At 36.6% G+C, this 22,262-nt stretch overlaps 1 protein-coding gene and 1 long non-coding RNA gene across 12 annotated transcripts in view; one reads left to right on the top strand and one right to left on the bottom strand.

The window, feature by feature from the left end:
- CCSER1 (coiled-coil serine rich protein 1) overlaps nucleotides 1-22,262 on the bottom strand; it is a 735,828-nt gene that overhangs the window by 445,672 nt on the left and 267,894 nt on the right. The gene's annotated exons all lie outside the window — the stretch shown is intronic.
- On the top strand, nucleotides 4,023-6,079 carry LOC310898300. The gene is made up of 3 exons (XR_014583183.1): nucleotides 4,023-4,519; nucleotides 4,822-4,934; nucleotides 5,833-6,079. It is a non-coding gene; the product is annotated as an uncharacterized lncRNA (long non-coding RNA).

Raw genomic sequence — 22,262 nt, forward strand, 5'->3', positions numbered from 1 at the left:
GTTGCTAATTTGGTCTTTTTTTTTCTTTTTTTTTTTTTTTTTGTCCATACAGGTGGAGGGATTTTCTGACAGTAGTTTATGTCTAGTGGATTAAGCAACATCAATGCTTTTGTGGGAATAATTCTCATGCAAATTTTCCTGGCTGGCTGTTGGCCTGGCATTAGGCTCTTGTTTCAGGAACAGTGGTAGATATCTAAGAAATCCAGGAAATTTTGGAAATTTTTACGGAAAGATGTATGGAAAGGATCAAAATACATTTCTGTGACACTAAAAGATACTATAACAGAAATTCATATGCACTTTGCATATATCAGTTAATAAATATAGATTATATACATGCATAAACTCAAACAGACACACAAAAATCCATTTCATTGAACACAAGCCAATAATTTAACTCAAATGTTTTTAGAAGCCTGGCCCTACTGAACACAGTAAGACTTTGCCATTATCTCTCCTGAATTAAGGATGCACCCAACAGATATTTAATAAATACCATACATACTTCCCTCTGTGTTTCTAATTAAGGCTTTCATCATAATGTTCACGGATTTCCTATTTCAAACTGTATGTATAGACTTAAATTAAACCTAGACAAAATTGTAATTCAATGAAATAGTTAATGTATGTGTTATTGAACACAAGGCACAGAGTTCACAGGATCAGTGCCAGAAGGTATATTTGAACAGTGAGACACAATGTTAATATAGTCTAAGTGCAGGATTTACCCAGGTAACCTAAAATACCACTCTGCATACCAGGGCAGCTCACTATCCGGTTTGTAAGTAAATCTCTTTGTGAAAGAGACTTCCACTCCAATATACGTTTTGTACTGCCATCCTACAGAGCGTAACTTTCACACGTCTTGTTTCATGAATTTTAAGCTTCAAATGACAAGAGAAACATCTCTAGGAAATGTAAAAATTACTTTCATACACTTTTGGCTACTTTCTTTCACTTCTGTCCTGTATTTTCTGTGTGTTTGCTGCTATGACTGTCTTTCCCTTTTTTGTTCTTGCTCTTTTCCTTGTCAATTACAATCTTTTTATTGTTTAAAAAAAAATATTTCCCAATTTATCAAACATGTATTTCATCTCAAATATATAAGATGACAGAAGTCTGTACGAAGACTTGCGAAACTTCCTCAAAGATTTCTAGCACAGGCTCTTTATGAGTGCCTAATATTTTTAACCTTCATAGCCTATAACAAACCGATCACATACAAGAGATGCTGAGTTTTAATTTAATTCACCTCATCAGTTAGAAATTAGATTAAAAGTATAGCATCGCTTCTCCTGGTCTTCCTTTTGCACTTCAGTTTTGAGGCACAGACTAATCTTTTATTAGTCTGAATACTTTTATTAGGATTTTTTTTAGAAGTTTTATTAGCCCGAAGTTTTGAAGATGTTTTAAGAGAAGAAATCCTGGTAGGCTTGGGAGCAAGAAAATTAAAGAAGTTAGGAAATCCCTTAGAGGGAATGAACAGAGATCATCTGCCTTCAGTCACAATTCCTGACAAGGATCAACCACCAAATGAACATTCCTGCCCCTGATAACCTCCCTGTTTTTTTAATTCAGAACTGGAGTCTTCAGAGCTATTGAAGACTAGGCTAACTTCCAAGTAACTATCCTATGAAATCTGGTTGAATTCAGTGAATTGCATAACGATCAACCTGGCCATCCCCAGATCTTAAAACTGGAGTTTATACTGCAGAGAGCATGAGCTAAGTTAGCAAACGCTCACTCAGGGATACTTGTCCCCAAAGGGAGGAGTTCAGAAATTTTCTTGTCTCATGAGCTAACATTTAATCTGCTGGCATACAAGAAAAGTGTAGAATTTGGAATAGTATATGAACAAACTGAAGAGGTATAAGATGAAATAACAAGCACAGGAGGCTCATGGTAGTTCTCCTGTGCATTCTTTGACTTACAGTGAGATTTACAGAGAAAAATAAATAAATTAAACTTTGTGTTGTGTTATTGTACCTCTTAAAAAAAAAAACATTAAAATATTCTATTTTTTTTACAGTGTCTGATAATTATTACATTAACATTCCCCTGAATTTTGCTTTTATTTTCAACAAGCAAGAGAACAATATTGTTAAACTGGAATACAATTTTAAGATACAATGAACACAATGGTTTATTTCAAAACCTCTTCATATGAGGTACTGATTACTGAATTTATTCCCATGAGTTGCAGATTGGGGTTGTTTCTGAATTCTCAAAAATATGTTACGTCATGTATATTCAAACCAGCTGTCTGATGGGCATAACGTCGTGCTATGGTTGATTGCAAAAGCAGACAATGTATTGTACTCCTCACCAAAGCCATTAATCTTTATTAGGCAAACAGTCTCTCAAAAAATGTGCTTTTTATGCTCATTAGAAAACTTCGAGAATATAAGATTAACCCCGCAGTGTCTCACGGTCATTAGTAATGACTTAAAGGCTCATTTTACTTTATTAGATAAAACCGTGCACAAATTATTCTGGTTTCAAAGGGAAAGAGTACTAGGGGAGGAAAAAAAAAAAAACAAGTTTTTTTTGTTCCATTTTGTACATTTTACATGAACCCATCTCGACCAAACACATATACCCCCCCCCCTTTTTTTTTTCCTACTGAAAATTGCATTTGTAGGTGATAGAAAAGATTGGGTGAAAAAGGGAACATGAAGAGAATTTCTGGACTTTTGACAAAAATAAATCACCCAGAACACAGAAGAGTTACAATACTTATATAGGAGGAGCTATGTCCTCCTATACTAGCCAGCAGAATTTAGGGGTAGACAATATAGTTTTGTAAAGTATATTTTGGCAACTACAGTCTGAGCAAAGCTGTGAAATCTTCCACATCTATGTCTCTTCCAACACTTATCAAATCAAACACTTAGAATCAAATAGCAAAACAAATAAGATATAGACACCACACAACGCAGACACACCCATGATACATTATACTTGTATATAACACTACTGAGCTCCTTTAAAAATACAAATACTTGAAAATAATAATAATAATAATTACTCCTAAGTAACCCACATCACAGATACCCACAAACTGTGGTTTAGAAGAAATCAAAGAGCAAGATAGGGAGGCCATGAGTATGCAACTGTGGAAGATGGATGATGGAATGCTAAGAGACAGGAGGCTCTCAAACTTTCTTTTTCAGAAGTTGAACTACTGTTAATCATCATTTGTTAAACAGAGAAGCTATGAGTTAAATATAAAAAACAGTAAGTATTAATTTTAATCAAAATTTTAGAATTATTAATATTTATCAGATAGTTACAAGAAAACAGATGATAATTATGCCAATAGAGGCACGTGAAAATTACATGTGTAAGTAAGAACTGTTAGTTTTTACATTTAATAAATTACATTATAGCTATACTTTCTCCAACACATTTTTAGAAAAATGAATTCTTTCTTACTTAATATACTAGTATGGAATGCATTTATTAGTAAAATCTTACCTAAAGCTCACAGATTTTGTGACAGACCTTAGGTATACATACAAGCAAAATAAAAGCAAGCAAAGTTCCAGAGTAAACAACAAAGATTCAGTAAGTTGGTCATTAATTCCACAAAACTTGTGAAAAATTACCTCCTTATACACACTAAATTGTTTAAGTCTATTTATTATCTCTCTGACCTTGTAAGAACTAAGTATAAATCAAAAAATGCAATATTTCTTTTGCAAACAAAAAATTAAAGTTTATATTTAATCAACATGTCCAATCCACGTTCAGAAGAAGTCTGTGAAAGCTGCATATAAACTCTTACAAACTAGTCCTAAAAACTAGCCTGTCTGAGAAAATTAGATCAAATTATCATTTGCGCTAGAGAGAGAAGCTAACAGTAAGAAACTAGGAGTGACAAATATTAATAGAAATAAAATAGGGAAAAAGAATATCAAAACCTTGAAAAGAAAACCATCTCCTGACTAGGGCCTTCTGATATATTGTTGTCACAGCACGTTGAAATCATCAAAAGAAGCTGCACACTTTCATTGCTGTAAAGGATGCCATATTCAACACCACTTCAGTAGCTCCAGCAATTGAAACACCACATGGTATGATTTAGAGTCAGTCACAAACTTAATATTATCCCAAAGCAATTGATTACCACTGGGTCTGCTCTCAGTCCAGAGCTATTAATAGGCTTCACACATTAATCCAATTTAGTTTCTTGTGTCATGTAGTGTTTAGGTTAATATAATTTTATAGTTTAATAAAAAAATAAAATATTCAGGGAGCAGAGAAACTTTACAATAAAGAGAAAATATTGAGTCAGCCAAAAGTGGTGTTAGAAGGGATTTTTTTTACTGTCTTGAGTCAAGTAATTACCATCACATTAGGCAACTACACCTGATCACAAAAAAGGTATTTGTACCTCCTGTGAGACACAACTGTTCTTAATTTACCACTATCAAATCACCCCCTGAGTTGCAGTAATAGAGCTTTCTGGCAGTGTAAATGCATCTGAATGGAGGTCCTGTGAAACTCCAACAAAAAGGTAAGTCATAAAAGCGAGTGTACATCTCAGAGCAATGAATTAACTGGTACAGCAAAGAAACGTAATTCCTGATGAGCTGGGTCAGGAATGCATCTGAAGTCAAAGAAATACAGGGAGAAAGATTGTGGCATTTAGAAATTTATGTGCCATAAAGTAAATTAAGCTTAGTTTTCGTGTATTTCCATGCTTAGGTTATTTCTTTCTTAATAAAGACAGAAATAAACATTTGAATTTGATCTGGAAGTTCTGTGAATTAAAGTTTTCAAGCTATTTTGCTAATATCAATCATTTCACATCTACAGACAGCATATTGAAACTGAGAGCATAAGCCTTCCGAAGCTACATGATGTTGGAGGAAAAGAATAATTCTGGAGTGAAAATTGACTGTCATAAAAACTCTAAAGCATTGAATAAGGTAAGAAGAAACTTTCATGAACTCTGATATAGTCTGTGAAATCATTTCACTGATTTTCTATCATATTTCATCTAGCAGCCCCTTATAGTTCAAAGCAACTATTTGTGGCTTATCATCTTTATAGAGCTGATCTCACAGGACTCATAGACCTTAAAACTACTGTAACTACACCTTAGCTCTTATAAATGTCACCTGAATGTCTTTCTCTTAAGAATGGCAATGGAAAAAGAGAAGGGCAATATTAATTTTTGTTCCCAAAAGATGCAAGTGAGAAGCAATTATGGCTGACAGGCTTACTGAATGATACCTGGGAGAAACTGCCACCAGGTATATGGGGAGGAGAGAAAGTCTCTAGGACAGTAGAAAATATAAGAAGTGATCAACTTGGAATCATCCAGAATTATACCATGGGATTCATCCTGGAAGGTCACAACTCACATTGCTGTGTAATCTATAAAAGGTAGATTTAGATTAGACACTCAGAAGACATTTTACTATGAGGGTGGTGAGGCACAGGAACAGGTTGCCCAGATAAGTTGTGGATGCCCCATCCCTGGAAGTATTTAAGGCCAGGTTGGATGGGACTCTGAGCAATCTGGTCTAGCAGAGGGTGTCCCTGCCCCTGGCAGGGGACTTGGAATTAGGTGATCTTTAAGGTCCCTTCCAACCCAAACCATTCTGTGATTCTGTGATTAATGTCTAACTCATGCCAATACGAGTTGCCAACTCGTCTGAGCTGTCTTAAGACAAAATTTTAAGGAGACAACATAGGGCCTCCAAACAGACTCCAGCCTCTATTGAAGAAACAGGGCTACTGTTTCTGAAAGAGAGCGCTATGCCTTAGACCTTTAGATCTTATATATCTGTATATAACATATAGATATATCTGACTGAACAGGTTAATGGGACAAGAGAAAGGGGATTGCCCTGGCAACAAAAACTCAAGTTGAATCTCCTGCAACCAGTACAATATCCAGAAAGGAAGGACCTGATCAAATAAGCTTACGTATGTGGATATGCCTACACACGTATGTTACAATTTTGAAAATGTAATCTAGGTATTAAACGTGCAGCAAAGAATTTGGCTCTTTATTGAAGATTTGTAACTTAATCTATTAAAATGAAAGCATACAAATGTTACTCAATTTATCTCCTCAGTCTTCATTTAGCGGAAAGGATGGAGAAAAAAAAACGACTAATTTTACTTGGATGCAAACAGATTAAATAAATGGGGGGCGGGGGGCAGGAATACTCAGTCAATTTCATTGGATTTCTCCTTTCCAAAAAATACTAGAAATAGCCTGTTCTTATAGTTAAAAAAAAAAAAAGTAATTTAAATTGGAAAAAATTCTTCTTACTAAAATTGCATTTTATTTTTCAGTCAAGAAACCATTAAAAGCTTGAAACAGAAGCAAATATTTTGAGGACATGCAGCTTACTCTTGTTTCCAAATCTGCCAATAAAAGCTGTAATTCCAAATTGGAAGAAAATAGTTTTAAATTGCCAAGTAACCAAAGCATAATTATGCAATTGTGTTATACCCAAGCTTTCTGAACCATTTATTCAAATGCTGTAAGCTGACTATGTTGAGTGTTGTGGAAAATGGTGAGAGTTAGATACCTTAGTATTTAAAACAACATTTTTCCAGAGTAAATAACATTGATACAACTGTTCAAGTAAGGAACAGCTACATCAGCCCATAATAGGGAAGTTATAAAACTTATTTGCAGGAAATCTTCTTTTATGAACTCTCAGTTTAAGTATATGCAATGAAAGAAAAAAAAAGCAAAAGTAAATTTATTGTTTTTAATATAGAGCAGATCCAGAAAAAGACCTAACAATCTAACAGTTCACTGCTCTAAATCTACAACAATCAGTCTTAATATAATGCAAGCCCACTTGCATCTGTCTTTACCACAGTTCTTTATCCAGTCGTTTTTGCTTTAAAAACTGGTAAGGATTAAATAATAATAGATGATGTTAATGTTGTCAGAGAGAAAGTAAAATCCCAAGTTTCTTGAATTTAATTGGGACAAAGAAAAACTGATTCCTCCCTTTTCGGAATGTTGGAAAGCCTTTTACTGGAAAACAACTCTAAGCATTGGGCCAGCCTGTGCCCAGTATGACACCAACTTTGGTGAAAATTCTTCATCTGCGTGGGGAATCCTGCATGCTGAAAAGCATAAATTTGAACACCACTGGCAAGGCACAGGAACATTTCCTTCCATGCTCAATAAAAAAACTCATTTAGTGGTGTGAAGGTCCATAATGCTGCTGACATACACTTTAACATTGTGTGATTGGCGATATAAGGTGACAGAACCTATTTACTATGGGATTCTCAGGCTTTTTCTTTAACCTAATTAAGAAATGCCACCCACTAAGGTCTTGAAATGTTTATTTTCATTGATGACTGGATTTTCCACGCTTATTCTCTACCTGAAACTTCTAATTGCCAAGAGTCAGCCAGCAATTCAGCATTAAATTAACACTGGTGACCTGTATATACAAAAGTCAACATTTGTATTCTCTAAAAAAGTGTAAAATGATACTCCTTAGCCCATTACAGTCTCCTGGGTAAAAACAAAACACTACACACACTCAACTATGAAAAATGAAAGCATAGATTTAGATAGGTGTGAAGCTGTCTTGTGCTGGAGGAGAAACATTTGGAAGCTCCATGTTAGAACTGTGCCAACAGTTACGCAGGAATGCCTACGGTGAAGTTTACTGCCTTTCTAGATGTTGTTAAAACCATCTTTTTCAGGAATGATAATCCCACAGGTGCATCAAAAATTATTCTAGAAAGTGTTATACCACTGGTAAAGGATCTGATCGCCCCAACTAGCAGGTATTTTCCCCATGTTCCCAGCCTGTCCCTCAAGGCTGCACCTCTCTCTGTGGCCCAACTGATTGATTTTGCTAGAACCACAACTTAGGACTTAGTTTCCATCCCGAGTGACAAACTGTTCATCACAATGCTGTTCAGGAAGCACTTCTTTACTGTGCAGGTGACTAAGCACTAGGACAGGTTGTCCTGAGAGGTTGTAGAGTCTCCTTGGAGATCTTCCAAAGCCATGATCCTGAGCTATCTGGGGCTTGAACCGGCTGTGATTCTGAGTCTGTCCAGTCATCGGTGCCTCTTTCAAAGAGTCTGAGCACAGCTGGCAATCCTGAAGCATTTCGGATTTCATTTCAGAGAGTTACAGTTACAGAAAGCTGTTCCTCTAAAAATGTTACCCTAAACTTTAAAATTTTCCTTTTAATTATGGGGAAAAAAATCCCTCAATGCAACTACACAAGAAGGAAATCAACTTCTTTATCTTGCTTTACACAGTTGCTTTCCAGCTTCAATTTGATTTATCAGGTTTGTTACTAAAGATTGTCACAGATGAGAAACTAAAGCAATTGGACCCTATTTGCATCAAAACAACTTCATTATGGAAGCATGAAGCTTAACTTGATAGCTTTCCTATCATTGATGCAATTGTTAGAAGTGGAGGGGGCTGGGGGCGAGGATGAGAGAAGAGAGGAAGAAAATGTATAAGAAAGTACAATGTCTATAAGCTTGACGGGCGTAAATGCACTTCTCACTTTCTTCCTGCTGCGTGAAGACTTTTGTTTTCGTCTAAGCTACAGAATATTTCAGAGAATCGAATGTGATCTGACAGCTTGTCTTCAATTGTGTCATTATATATAAAAGAGGGGAAAAAAAAAGCCCACAGACACTATATTACCTATCCTATTTTCAGGAAGTTTTATTTTTCTTATTTTCAAATCTAACATATAACAGAGGCATTCACTGAAAAGAATGCATCATGATCTTTCCTGAAACCTGTCCTTTAGCAATGACAGATTTCTGGTGCAGCAGGTAATCACTGTACAGTTCTGAAGCACTGAGCCTTCTTTAGAGCTTATATACAGGCATCTTGCTGTCACGTGAAAGAATCACTCAGATCATTCAACAAAAATGCCTCACAAATATGTACACCCACAGCTTGCTGCAGTCCTGCTCCCATGAACTGTCCACTGAGAGAATGATTTCATAAACCAAAGTGCTCTGCTGAATACATCCTTCCTCCCACCCTACACGTTTTTATTTGTCAAATCGAGACAAAAGCACTTCAAGTAATGTAGAGCACAGTGATAGACAGCTGCAAACACATACCATTCAAGAGAACAATTTGACAAGTGGTTGAGAGACTAGCTGATTAAGTCTCCTCAGGCATAGGGGAAACTTTTAAATACATTGGTGCCTAAAGAAGACTGGTCCAAGGTCAAAATCCAAAAGTCATCCTAACTCCTTGCTCACACTGAGAAAATACAGTATTTTAAAAATATGCTTTTTTAATGGATCTAAATTCCATGAAATTTCAATAAGAATGACCAGACAAACTTGTAAAACTTTGAAGATGGGGAGGATATTCTGCCATTTCCAGAAGTACTTCAGTAGGGTAGTGATGACATTTACTCACACCTAGAAGCTTGGCTGCTTTTGCAACCTCCCATTCCCCGTAACACACATACAATGAAGTGTGCACTCTAACCATACGCCCTAAAGTGTCTTACTTAACTGTAAGAATGATTTAGGATCTAGTATATGTCTGCACTGAGTACTTTGTCATGTGCAAAGAAACCAAAGCTGGTATGAAACAGCTCAAGTATTTTAAGTAGACTAATTTATTGTTTCTTTTACTTTCAGGCATTTCTGAAAACATTACCTTTAGCAATTGTAAAATATACTTTATCATTTATTTTAAACTCATTTTAGGAAACTATACAATTTTTACATCAACTTTTTGAAAGAGATTTTTACATTCAAATTGTCTGTAATTGAGTTTGCAAGCAAGCGATTCTCTTTCTGCCAGAAAATGCTACTAAATACTAAAATGCTACGAAATACAAAGAACACAAAATTAGGCTAGTAATAAAAAACAAGGGTTTCACATACAATACCTGCATGTAATGTACATCTGAAGCCAAACTAAGATGAATGAGAAAAAGATCTATGAATGAAATATCATTTTCACTAACACTATATAACAAGCAACCTTACTATCATAAACAGTCTGTGTTACCTAGAGTACTTGTTCATCAAGACATGCTCAACAGCTACCCCTTTTTAAACACTGCTCTTCCAAAGATCTATTTCACTTAACGCCAAGTACTGGTAAGACATGTCACAACATAACATATTAACTTCACAAATTCCGTTGTTCCTAAAAAAAAACTGTTAGATAGTATTACTAAACAGCATTTTTATTTTATTATTTTTATTTTTTTTTTTTAGAAAAGCTACAGCACAAAATACAAGCTGTTTCTTTGAACAGAGAAAGCTGATTTGAATATAGTTCAGCCTCCCACGAGGTTGGATATTTTGCCCATTTGCCAGCTTAAAATTTTGCCTGCAGTAGATCTTCAGGTCTACTAAATTAAGTTCTCCAAAGCACAGATTTTTTTTCAGACTGCCCACAGCGATACATTTCATCTCCAATCGAAGATGGAAATAAATCATAAAAATTGAGCAAATACATGCTGTAGCTGACATAGTGACTATATCCAGACTGGTTACCATTCAGGTTTTCTCCAAAATTCTTATGTTAGGATACAGGAAACAGTAACTGTTCATACATTTTTTGATTCTTTCTTTTTTTTTCTTTCTTTTTTTAAACAAACTGTACCTTAGCACTACCCTCTTCTCAACCTTCCCTTTCCATTTATACAACAGAATATCTCTGCTTTTTCTTCTACCCCCCATCCCAAATGGATCTTAGACATCCCCTTATATTTCATGTCTCGTTAGTGATGGAAAATGAATTGGCTCCTGGTATGGATCTGTTATTACATTGTGCTTGTATTCAAAACCAAAAATAAAGAAACAAAAATCTCCCCATGAAAAATCATCTGAGACTCAATAGTTTAATATTTAATAGCAAACACTATAATTTCCCCCCAATTATAGGGTTTAATAAGGAGTCTATGAAATCTCACTATCACATTATAATTATAACCTTGGAACTTTTATATATGTATGTATATTTATACACGCAAATTATGAGACACCATAACTGTAAAAAGAATCTAAGAGAAAAGAAAAAACAAACACAATGCAAACCTCATCTAAGGTAGTCAAAGTTTATTCATGTAAGTGGGGATTCAATATAGTTTGTCAGTATCTAAAAAGTACAGTAATTCTTGTCACATCAGGTTATTAGTCTGCCAATCAGCTCTGACTTATTTTCCACTAGCAATGACAACACCTGGTTTTTGAATATTTTTTTTCCTTGGATAGCTATGCATATGCACTTGCACAGTGACATAACTATAAAAGAGCAAAGGATGAAATATCCAGACCACATTTTGAAACAAGGAGGTGACATTAAAACATTTTTTTTGTGAGGAGCTTGGGCACTAACCTGTCTTACTAGAGAGAAAAAAAATAATTTACTCTTTAAAATATGCTGCACTAGTTTGTGGTTTTCAACCTGCAAGCACAGAAGATACATTAATGCAGTAAAAAAAATATAAGCAGCAATGAAAGGAGTAAGGACAACTGGGCAAAACAGCACACATTTTGAACCCAGGGTGTTAATTTCCTACAATTAAGCCTGTGATTCTAAAAACACTTGGCAAAACCATTCTTTGCTGCTCTTCAGATAGCTCATTTAAGATGTACTCTCTTCACAAACATGAAGCAAGAAAAAACAAGCTAAATATGTCAAGTAAATTATGCAGAGTGATCCAGCCACTTGTGGTGAGATCCAGAAGACACTTAAAGGTTGAGACAGTGAACGTGGTAACAGATACTGAGAACCCAGCTCCTGGGGCAGAAACCACAGGCCTCGGGCACCTGAAGTTATTATAAAGTGGGTGGAGAAAAAGAAGTTGCCTAACAGTAGACCAGACTCAGAACAGGAACCCCTAAGTAACTCATGTGAAATCCTCAACACAGAAGAACGTCTCAAATCTTTTCCATTTATAGTGACTAAATCAGATGGCAGAGACATACAAAATCGTTAGACTACAATTCACAGCTACTATAGTACAGTTACAGCCATCAGATTGCAACTCATATTCTGTTTACTGTATTTAAGCATCTAAACCAGTAGAACATGCTTCACCATTCATTTTGCAAAAATGAGTGCAAGCCAGCAGAAGGAAATGAGAATACAGCTGTTTTCCTCCTGGTGCAATTTTGCTATGTACCAATACAGTGGGAACTGACTAGCAGCTTTCCAGAAAAGGACTTCAGGGTCCTGGTGGACAGTAAGTGAACATGAGTCAGATCATGCCCAGCAGCGATGAAGATGGCCAACTACATACTAGGCTGAAATAGTGCAGCCAGCAGGTTGATGGAAACGATTCGAACTCTGTTTGGCACTAGTAAGACCACCACTGTGATACTATGCCTAATTTTGGCCTGCTGCTGTAAGAAAGACACAAATCTACTGAAATTAATGCACTAGATGGCCTCATCAGGAGAAGCTGAGAGAACAGGGTTTCTTCAGCCTTAGAAAGAGTCTTATTACTCTCTAAAACTACCTAATGCCAAGTGCAGAGAATACAGAACACATAGCAACATTCAGATGCAGAAGATAATATATTCTAATTAGATATGGAAAAAGTCTTGTGGGAGTGGTCAAACACTAGAAGAGGGCCTTAGACAGGCTGACAGACCTCCATCTTTGGAGATATTCACAACTCAAATGGACAAGGCTCCAACTGGAGCTGTGCAGAGCAAAGGGTTGGAGTACAGAGCTCCAGAGATCCCTTCCCACCTAAATTGTTCTATGACTGACCCCAGGGATAATTATTTGTATACTTAGTTATTATAATTCATATAATATTCATATGCTGCTCACCCTGCCATTTCTCTCTTTTCCTCTTCCTTATTTCCTTGCGTCTCGTAATTTCTACAGTCCAAGTACATAAAAATAGATCAAAATTATGTGATAACCATTCATTACCTTACATTCCAAAGATGAGCCGGTGTAGAAGACCACCGGCCTGGCTGAACAGAGAGTTGTGGCTCGAGCTTAAGAAAAAAAAGAGGGTTTATGTTCTTTAGAAAAGAGGGCAGGCCACTCAGGAGGACTATAAGGATGTTGTAAGGATGTGTAGGGACAAAATTAGAAAGGCCAAAGCTCATCTGGAGCTCAATCTAGCTACTGCTGTTAAAGACAACAGAATTTTTTTTTATAAATACATTAACACAAAAAGGAGGACTAAGGAGAATCTCCATCCTTTACTGGATGCAGGCGGGAAACTTAGTGACAAGAGATGAGAAAAAGGCTGAGGTGCTTAATGCCTTCTTTGCCTCGGTCTTCAGCAGCAAGACCAGTTGTTCTCTGGGTACCCAGTACCCTGAGCTGGTGGAAGGGGATGGGGAGCAGAATGTGGCCCTCACAATCCACGAGGAAATAGTTGGCAACCTGCTATAGCACTTAGATGTATGCAAGTCGATGAGGCCAGATGGGATCCACCTAAGGGTGCTGAGAGAACTGGCAGAAGAGCTGGCCAAGCTGCTTTCCATCATTTATCAGCAGTCCTGGCTATCAGGCTATCCTGGCTATCCCAGTCAACTGGTGGCTAACAAACATGACACCCATCTACAAGAAGGGCCAGACGGTAGACCCAGGAAACTATAGGCCTGTTAGTTTGACCTCCGTGCCAGGAAAACTGATGGAGCAGATTATCTTGAGTGTCATAATGTGGCACTTACAGGGCAACCAGGCAATCAGGCCCAGTCAGCATGGGTTTATGAAAGGCAGGTCCTGCTTGACAAACCTGGTCTCCTTCTGTGACAAAGCAACGTGCTTGGTGGATGAGGGAAAGGCTGCGGATATGGTCTACCTTGACTTCAGTAAGGTTTTTGACACTGTTTCCCACAGCATTCTCCTCAAGAAACTGGCTGCTCTTGGCTTGCTCCTCAAGAAACTTGGCTGCTCTTTAATATCTTTATTGATGATCTGGATGAGGGGATCGAGTGCACCCTCAGAAAGTTTGCAGATGACACCAAGTTAGGTGCGTGTGTTGATCTGCTCGAGGGTAGGAAGGCTCTGCAGGAGGATCTGGATAGGCTGGACCGATGGGCTGAGGCCAACTGTATGGAGTTCAACAAGGCCAAGTGCCGGGTCCTGCACCTGGGGCGCAACAACCCCAAGCAGAGCTACAGGCTGGGAGATGAGTGGTTGGAAAGCTGCCTGGCAGAGAAGGACCTGGGAGTATTGGTTGATAGTTGGCTGAATATGAGCCAGCAGTGTGCTCAGGTGGCCAAGAAGGCCAACAGCATCCTGGCTTGTATAAGAAACAGTGTGGCCAGCAGGGCTAGGGAGGTGATTGTCCCTTTGTACTCAGCTTTGGTGAGGCCGCACCTCGAGTACTGTGTTCAGTTTTGGGCCCCTCACTACAAGAAGGACATGGAGGTGCTCGAGCGAGTCCAGACCCCTCACCAGCTTCGTTGCCCTTCTCTGGGGAACAAGTCTTAGGGGGAGCAGCTGAGGGAGCTGGGGTTGTTCAGCCTGGAGAAGAGGAGGCTCAGGGGCGACCTTATTGCACTCTACAGGTACCTTAAACGAGGCTGTAGCGAGGTGGGGGATTGGTCTGTTCTCCCATATGCCTGGTGACAGGACAAAAGGGAATGGGCTAAAGTTGCACCAGGGGAGGTTTAGGTTGGATATTGTCGAAGAACTTCTTTACCGAAAGGGTTGTTAGGCATTGGAATGGGCTGCCCAGGGAAGTGGTGGAGTCACCATCCCTGGAGGTCTTTAAAAGATGTTTAGATGTAGAGCTTAGTGATATGGTTTAGTGGAGGACTTGTTAGTGTTAGGTCAGAGGTTGGACTAGGTGATCTTGGAGGTCTCTTCCAACCTAGATGATTCTGTACTGATTACTGATAGTGAATATTAACTGAAATATTAATCAGTATATGTTGGTTAATAAGAACAAATATACCATATTATAAACACCACAATAATCCCATGTAATTGTCTAAAATAAGACAATAATTTCAGTGCCAAATAATTGATTCATTTACACACTCAAAATATTGCTTGGTTGCAAAAATAGTCCTGTTTCCCTCTTACATGAACAACAGGAAAATAAAGCCATAGTATTGCAAAAATAATTGCAAGTGAATCCATAGTTTCAGAACAGTGACAAAAAAAAAAAAAGCAGGCTGAACTGGAAAACATATCTGACATGCCTTAGACCTGAAATATTTGGGGATATAAATTATGTTTTAAAATGACCAGGTTTTGCTGGAAATTCTTGCAATAAGCTTACTAATGCTTCCGGTGGTATCAAGGACAGAGCCACCACTGATTCCAAGGAACTGCTGCCAGGGAATTATCGTAAAATCTTCCATGAGCATACACAAAAAAAGAGAAAAAAAAAGAAAAACAAAGAAAGAAACAGAGAAGAAAAATGTGATTCCCTTTGCTTTTCTTTGCACACAATGTAGTCTTTCCTTCTAAATCTCCTTTCAAGTGAGTTTAATAGGAAGAATGCTCAACAAAAAGAGTAAATAAGTAGTGCAGCTCACAGAAAGCAAAATTTACCACATTATATGGCAACAAGTACCCAAGTACCAGAAAAACAACTCTAAAAATCCATAAATCCATGTCTAAAATGGACATTGCTTAGCAGTCTCAAGCAGACACAGGAAACCTTACCTAGCTCATGATGGTGAAGTCAATGAAAGGCAAACCTAGATTCTGCTTCACGCCTGTAAATGCTGTAATTTATTGACTTAGGTCCTTACACCATGACTCTTGCTCATTAGCCAGAAATTGTAGCCATATGAACCTTAAAAAGCAATCACGCTGTTATTAGCAAGATAACTATGCTCATCTGAGAACTGTAAAATACTGACAAATGAAATACATTTTTATTTTAAATAAACAGAGGGGAAAAAAAAAGGCAAACGGAAAAGTAAATCAACATGTCACATAAGCCAGCAGAGTAGATATAACAATTTATTTCACAGTTTTGCTTGGTAACTAATGACTTCTTTTAACACCCATAGGTTTTGCAATTTCTGACTCAAAGGCTTTCTGCACTACTGTCAACCAAGACTCAATAATTTAGCATTGGTTTGTCATATGACTCTGACAAGTAATGTTTGATCTTCATCATCCTGTCATATGATGCCAAGTGACATGATAAATTGGCAATAATATGCTAAAATGTAAGAAATGACAAACACTTCCCTCTATCTTTAGTCCATATGACCTTTAACATTACAGGGCACAACATGTAATCTAGAAATATAGAAAAAATGGAAAAAATACAGCTACAGATTCAGTTCATAGTTGATGACAAACACCGGGATATTTCCTCCCACACAGGGCTCTTACCCAATATGGAAGTGAAACTCCACATGGGAACCAAACCAAAATATGTAAGAGAGTTCTGGATTTTTATTCAGATAGGATAAGTTTGCTCCCCTGGTCCAAATTGCTCTGTTTTCTGAGTTATGGCTGCTAAAGCCATAACGTGTGATTGAACCTTGAAAGAAAAATATAAAACTCTAGAAAAATCTCAAACTGCTGACTCCCAGATGAGCCAAGAGGCAGGAAACACATTGTGGTGGGGGGAGAGAAGAAGATTTATTATATTTTTCTCTAGTTACCTTTATGCATACTAAAGAGTTCTCCACTGGTAATGCCAATGCACTTAGAACCTTCTCAACTCATTTTGTAGTTTCTAGACCTCTTTTACCCCCCCCCCACCCCACCCCCCCCCCCTTAAAAATCTATGCTTTGCTGCAGAAATTCCTCTCCCTTATTAAATGTTTGTTTGTTTTAGATTTATGAAATGCCTTTTCCTATAGCAGATAAAATCCAGGATATTAGAAAAGCACATCTATTTTAATTGAGCTAAATTTTATGCTATTGTGGCTTTGCAAGATAACAGACTGTTGAAGATTTATAGGAGGTGATGACGACCCTTTTCTTTAAATTATTGTGGTAGATTAGAATTTCCACTTGAGTATTTCTATTTCATAGTCTACATTCAGTGCCTCTACCTAATTATTCAAATAACTGATGCATATCATGCAACAGAGATGTACACCTCCACGAATCATTGGTTACATATACGTATATAACCTAACACATAGCAAGCTCAGAATGAATTTAAACAAAATTGTTAAAACATGTGCCATTTTATGTATGATGGCAACATCATAGCAAACCGCATTAAACTGGTATTGAAACAGATGTATTAAAAACAGTTCAGGCAGAATTACCTAACTGGATGCTTACAGTGCTTCTGTAGAGCTAATCCAGCCACGGCAAAAAAATTATTCATTTCATCTGAGCAGCTAAGCATATTGGCAATATAATGAGGAAGCTCAGCTAGTAGGCTAGTTAACATTCCTTCCTTAAAGCACTGAAAGTCCTATTAAAGTTCTATACTAAAATACTTAAAAAAAAAAAAAAAATCTGACTCTAAATCTAAGCACCTTATGATTAACTGGTGCTTGCTATGGAAGGCACTGTAAAATCATCAACTGCACTAGCACAGAAGACAAAATCTTGAAAAGAGAGAAGAGAGGGGAGAGAGGGGGGAGAGAGAAAAAAGAAAAGAAACCCACAGCAAGAGTGACCACATTTAGTAGAGAGCTGCATGCAGAAGCAAAGGTCAAATGCAATATTCTCCTATACCTTTCATGCGACAATAATAGTTGTTTTTTAGGATGCTATTGCTTCTTGTAAGGCACAATAATATTGACCTAAGGCCCCAGTTTTTTTAAGAATACAATTCTTGTAGCAAAGACTGTCCTTTTCAGTGAGCACTTTTGAGCAGCATTTCATTAATTCACTATCAGTTTGTAAGGCGTTGGTCACAGACAAAAGGAGTTGGTAGAGGGTGTAAACTTGCTGGGGGAAAAAAAAAAAAGAAAACATAGGTTTGTCAACAAGAAAGCTAATTCATTATAAGTCATCTTAGACTATGATTATTGAATGAGCAATCTTTCTCTTCAATATTCAGCAAATAACTTATAAGAATCCTGATCAGGACAGCTCCTCAGCTAAAATAGCTTGGTATCATCTCCTCAACTTATGAATAGTCACATCATTATAGGATTTGAATTTGCATGTTTTATTGATATCAAAACATTTCCTCTGGTAGAGAATCCCCCCAGGGAATGCATTCACTGGCATTCCAGACTAACGCTGCCAGAGGTCAGACTCCAACACAGCCACCCAGAGTTGCTGAAGGTTTTAATGTTCCACCCATTTTTGACTGAATAACTGTTAAATGAATCACTTTTACACACTAGCTGAAAAAAAGTAACACTGCCAGAACATTAGTTTTGTATGGTCAACTGAAAATTAGGAAGAAGGAGAAAATAAGAGATCCAAAAGCATCACATATTGTTCAGCTGAATTTCTAAAACTTCAGCTGCTTACTTACACCTTTTTAAAGCTAAAAAAACTCCAACATAAGATGATTTTTTGTTTAAAACTCATGCTGGTGCTTTCTGTCTCAGTAAGTACCAGAAACACCAGGAAAAAAAAAAAAAAACACTCCCTTCTTGCATTTTGGCTTTTCAATTTTTCCTGGCCAGAAATCAACAAAACATAGCACACAGCAGTTTCATATTTTTCAAAAAAAAAAAAAAATTAAAATGTTCCTCAATAACACATGACAGGGATAGGACATTCCTTTCTCTATATGAAATATCTGTTAAATAAAAGTATCTGGTGTCAGGATGATGAATTCCTCGAGTGGAATGGGACTGTAGGAAAACAAAAAAAAAAGAAGGAAAAGAGAAAGAATTCCACCACTCCATTTCTAACAGGTAAATCTTCAACAGCTGTGCCAAGCTCCCATCTGTTGTAATAGACTCAGTTCTACAGGCAGTCTGGCCACTGTGTGCACTTTAGGAAAAGGGAGGGGGAAGAAAGAAAAGGGAAAAAAAAAAAAAAAAAGGAAGCCAGAATGGTTAAATATCAGTTTGACTTTATAAGGAATTATCATTTATAAGCTATAAGCAGGACAAGAAATTGTAATTGCATTATCTGCTATGCAACTGTATCCAGTTTTGCATTTATCTTGTTCTTTCTGCAATGAGCAGGCAAACTTTCATGCTTCAATAACAGACTCATAAAAAGTGCCTGATGGACTGCAGAAGGTATTTCTACTGCCCTGAAAAATTGCATAAATCAAATACTGCGTGATTGCCACTTTCCAGCTAAATACTATTATAAATAACTGTTTGCATGGCCTTATCATTTTTTTCTGCTTGTCAACTACTGATAAAGATTCACTCCCTAAATCATGGTAATTTCCTTTTAGTTGTCAGAAAGGAGATTTAATACGGTGATAAAGAAATATCTGAAAAAAAGTGTTTTACTTTTTAAGAGAGTTGTATAATTTTGTGTAGTTGTTTTGTACTATCATTTTTTTGGTTCATGCCCAATGACACCAATTTGTTGTGACATATGATATTCTCTTAGAAAGCTTTGAATATAAATAGTTTGATTAAGTTTTGTAACGTTGCATACATTAGCATAATGCCTTTTATTCTGAGTACCTGAAAACAAAGGTTCTGTCAGAGACACAAGTATTCCTGCATTTTCACCTAGTATCACAATACTAATGACTAGTAAAATTGTGCTCGCTGGTCTAGTTTCACTCCTACATTCTCATATGCCATTACTCAGATGGCAGTAACTGACAGAGTAGAAGCTGATATTTTTTTCATCACCTAAAATTATATTATTTTTAAATTTACAAATCAAACCATGAGAAATGAATTCCACCATCCAATTTTATCTGCTAATTGCAAATAAAAATAGTGGACCCATCAAACTGTGGTTACCAAAAATGAATGCACACAAATATGGAATTAGTTGAGTTTTTGGCAGGAAGTCATATATTTTTATATGTAAATAATACCTTTGAGCTACTATCATATTTGGCAGCACCAAAATGGCATATGCAATTGCTAAAGTCAACAGATTTTCTTCAAGAGCTATGCTGCTTATGTTTACTATCCAACTTTACAGAGATTAATTTCACAAAAACAGAGTTTTAATGTTGCAATATCCCTAGGGGTATGCAGTCATCAGTTTGCATAATGGTATTTTAGTAGGTAAAAGAATACCTCAAAGAGTCTTACAAAGAAACAAATACCATTTTTGCATGCAAAAGCAAACAAACAAAAAATTTGGAGTATATTCAGATGTATTCCTTCCCCTTTCAGGGGGCTGAAAGATTTCCACATTCTATACTACAGCAATTTTCCATATTTTAACATAATACCACAAGAAGCAAAAGGGACAACATTATTATTTGTTATGGCGTCAATTTAAATAACAATAATAATAATAAAAATCACTCTTCCAGCAGCATGAACGTTACTCATGCTGTAAGAGGATTGCTGACATAATTAAAATGCTCTTTCAAACAAATACTTTGGTCAGATTTGCCTTCTAGTACTTCAAGAATAACCTTGTGTTTGGAAAAAAAAAACAAATTAAAATGGCTGGCTAAGTCATTGCATTCCCTGTTATTCCAATGATTCACCACAGGTCCATATCATAATCCGTTGGGAAAGGTCTTCTTGAAACAATATGTTAAAGACGAACCGATTTCTGAACGCTTACAACATTCTGTGATTTCAAATGTCCCAAAGATACTTACTTACCTCTTTAAGTATCCAAAGGCTGAACAAAATAAAATAAAAGCTATCATAATGTCAAATTATTATAAGGAAAGCAAGAAGAAAGACAGCAAAACATTTTTAAAATAATACATTTTAAGAAGCTAGCTAGTCCTGATGTTCACAGTATCCATCTGCCATTAGTAAGGCATAGGTACTGTGGGCTAATTAAATGTTAATGAAATATAAATAATCTGCTGGTCCTAAAGCATTAGCTAAGGAGCAGTAACTGCACAACAGCTGCTGCAGTTCACCAAAAGTGCTCATGTCAGCACCTCAAACAACATCTAAAATCTGGCTTTAAAACATCTGAATGAAATAATAATGACTTTTTCACGTAAGTCACTGCAGAGGACTTGCAATTATTTCTGCTTGAGACAGAGGTGAAAGGTCCAAGTGATAGCAACAAAAGTTGAAGAGTTTCACTGAGGAATACAATTAGATAGGAGATTTTTCATCTACTGTTTTGCTGAAGTCTTTTTAAGTAAAGCACTGTGTTTGCAAAAGCAGTACTGTGTGAAGATGTTAATGATATTGAAAAAAACAAAGTCATGCCAGAAATATTAATGTTAGATACAAAAAAATTTTACTCCTGGTCCATAACATCATGGCCAAACAGTGAAGCAGGTAAAGTTAAGACTTAAGCTCACTTCCCATTCAAAGCCTGAATTTTATTCTCAAAATTTTTGACTGGCCTCCAACTGGATTTAATTCTATTCATCTCGAGCCTTTAGGCCTGGCCACCCAGATAGTTTTTAACCCAACAAAGGTGGTTAAAAACTTCCTCCTTGCCAGGAAGAAGGCTTACAGTTTGTGGTGACCCATCTGGGGAAGACAGAAAAGACTGGCACAGTGAGTGAAATCTCACACACCAAGCATGCAGGAAGCTCAGTTAAGGCTTGAGGTAGAACACGGGAAGTGCTGTGAGAGAAGGAAACACACCACACCTTAACCACAGAAAGGATTTTAAAGGCTAACACATTTGAATTGTATCCCTAAAATGGAAATTCTACTTAGGAATGGCAGAAGCGTTCCCTCAGTTCAGGTTGCACACATACTCTTACAGCCTCTTTACAAAAATATACTCTTTACAAGCATTATAAAAATATACCTGAAAACTAGAAAGGATTATAGATTGCTGACTTCTAGAGACCTAAGAAACCTATAAATATGTTGCTTCTATATAAAGAGAGCGAGATTTCTATTCCATACCAAAACCCATTCACCCAGAAAGACACAAGCCATTATTACAAAGACGTAATATTTTTACAGAGGTACATCAAAAAACTCTACAGATTCAGAGCAACAATGCAGAAATGTTCTTTGATGAATGACAAAGTCCATCTGACATACAAAATATGATTCTGAAACTATATGGGAAATGTTTTATTCTGCTCTTGAATAATTTGGCATGTCTTCAGCAAGAAAGAATGTTGCTGGAAATTGAGAAGCTAGATAATCAGTATGCTAGTCACGTTCACCTGCTTAAAATAACACAAAGGAAAATTAAACAAACTATATTGCTACAAAGAGATAGCATCAAAACTAATTCTAAACCTCAGTTTCTTTTGTGTTCTGGAATCAGGGGAGTGTTTGTTAAAAAAAGCAAAACAAAACAAAAAACTAAACAGAAGGAATAATTCCATTTACTG

This window comes from Anser anser, assembly GCF_964211835.1.
Source record: "Anser anser genome assembly, chromosome: 4".
In the NCBI taxonomy this organism is placed as follows: Eukaryota; Metazoa; Chordata; class Aves; order Anseriformes; family Anatidae; genus Anser; species Anser anser.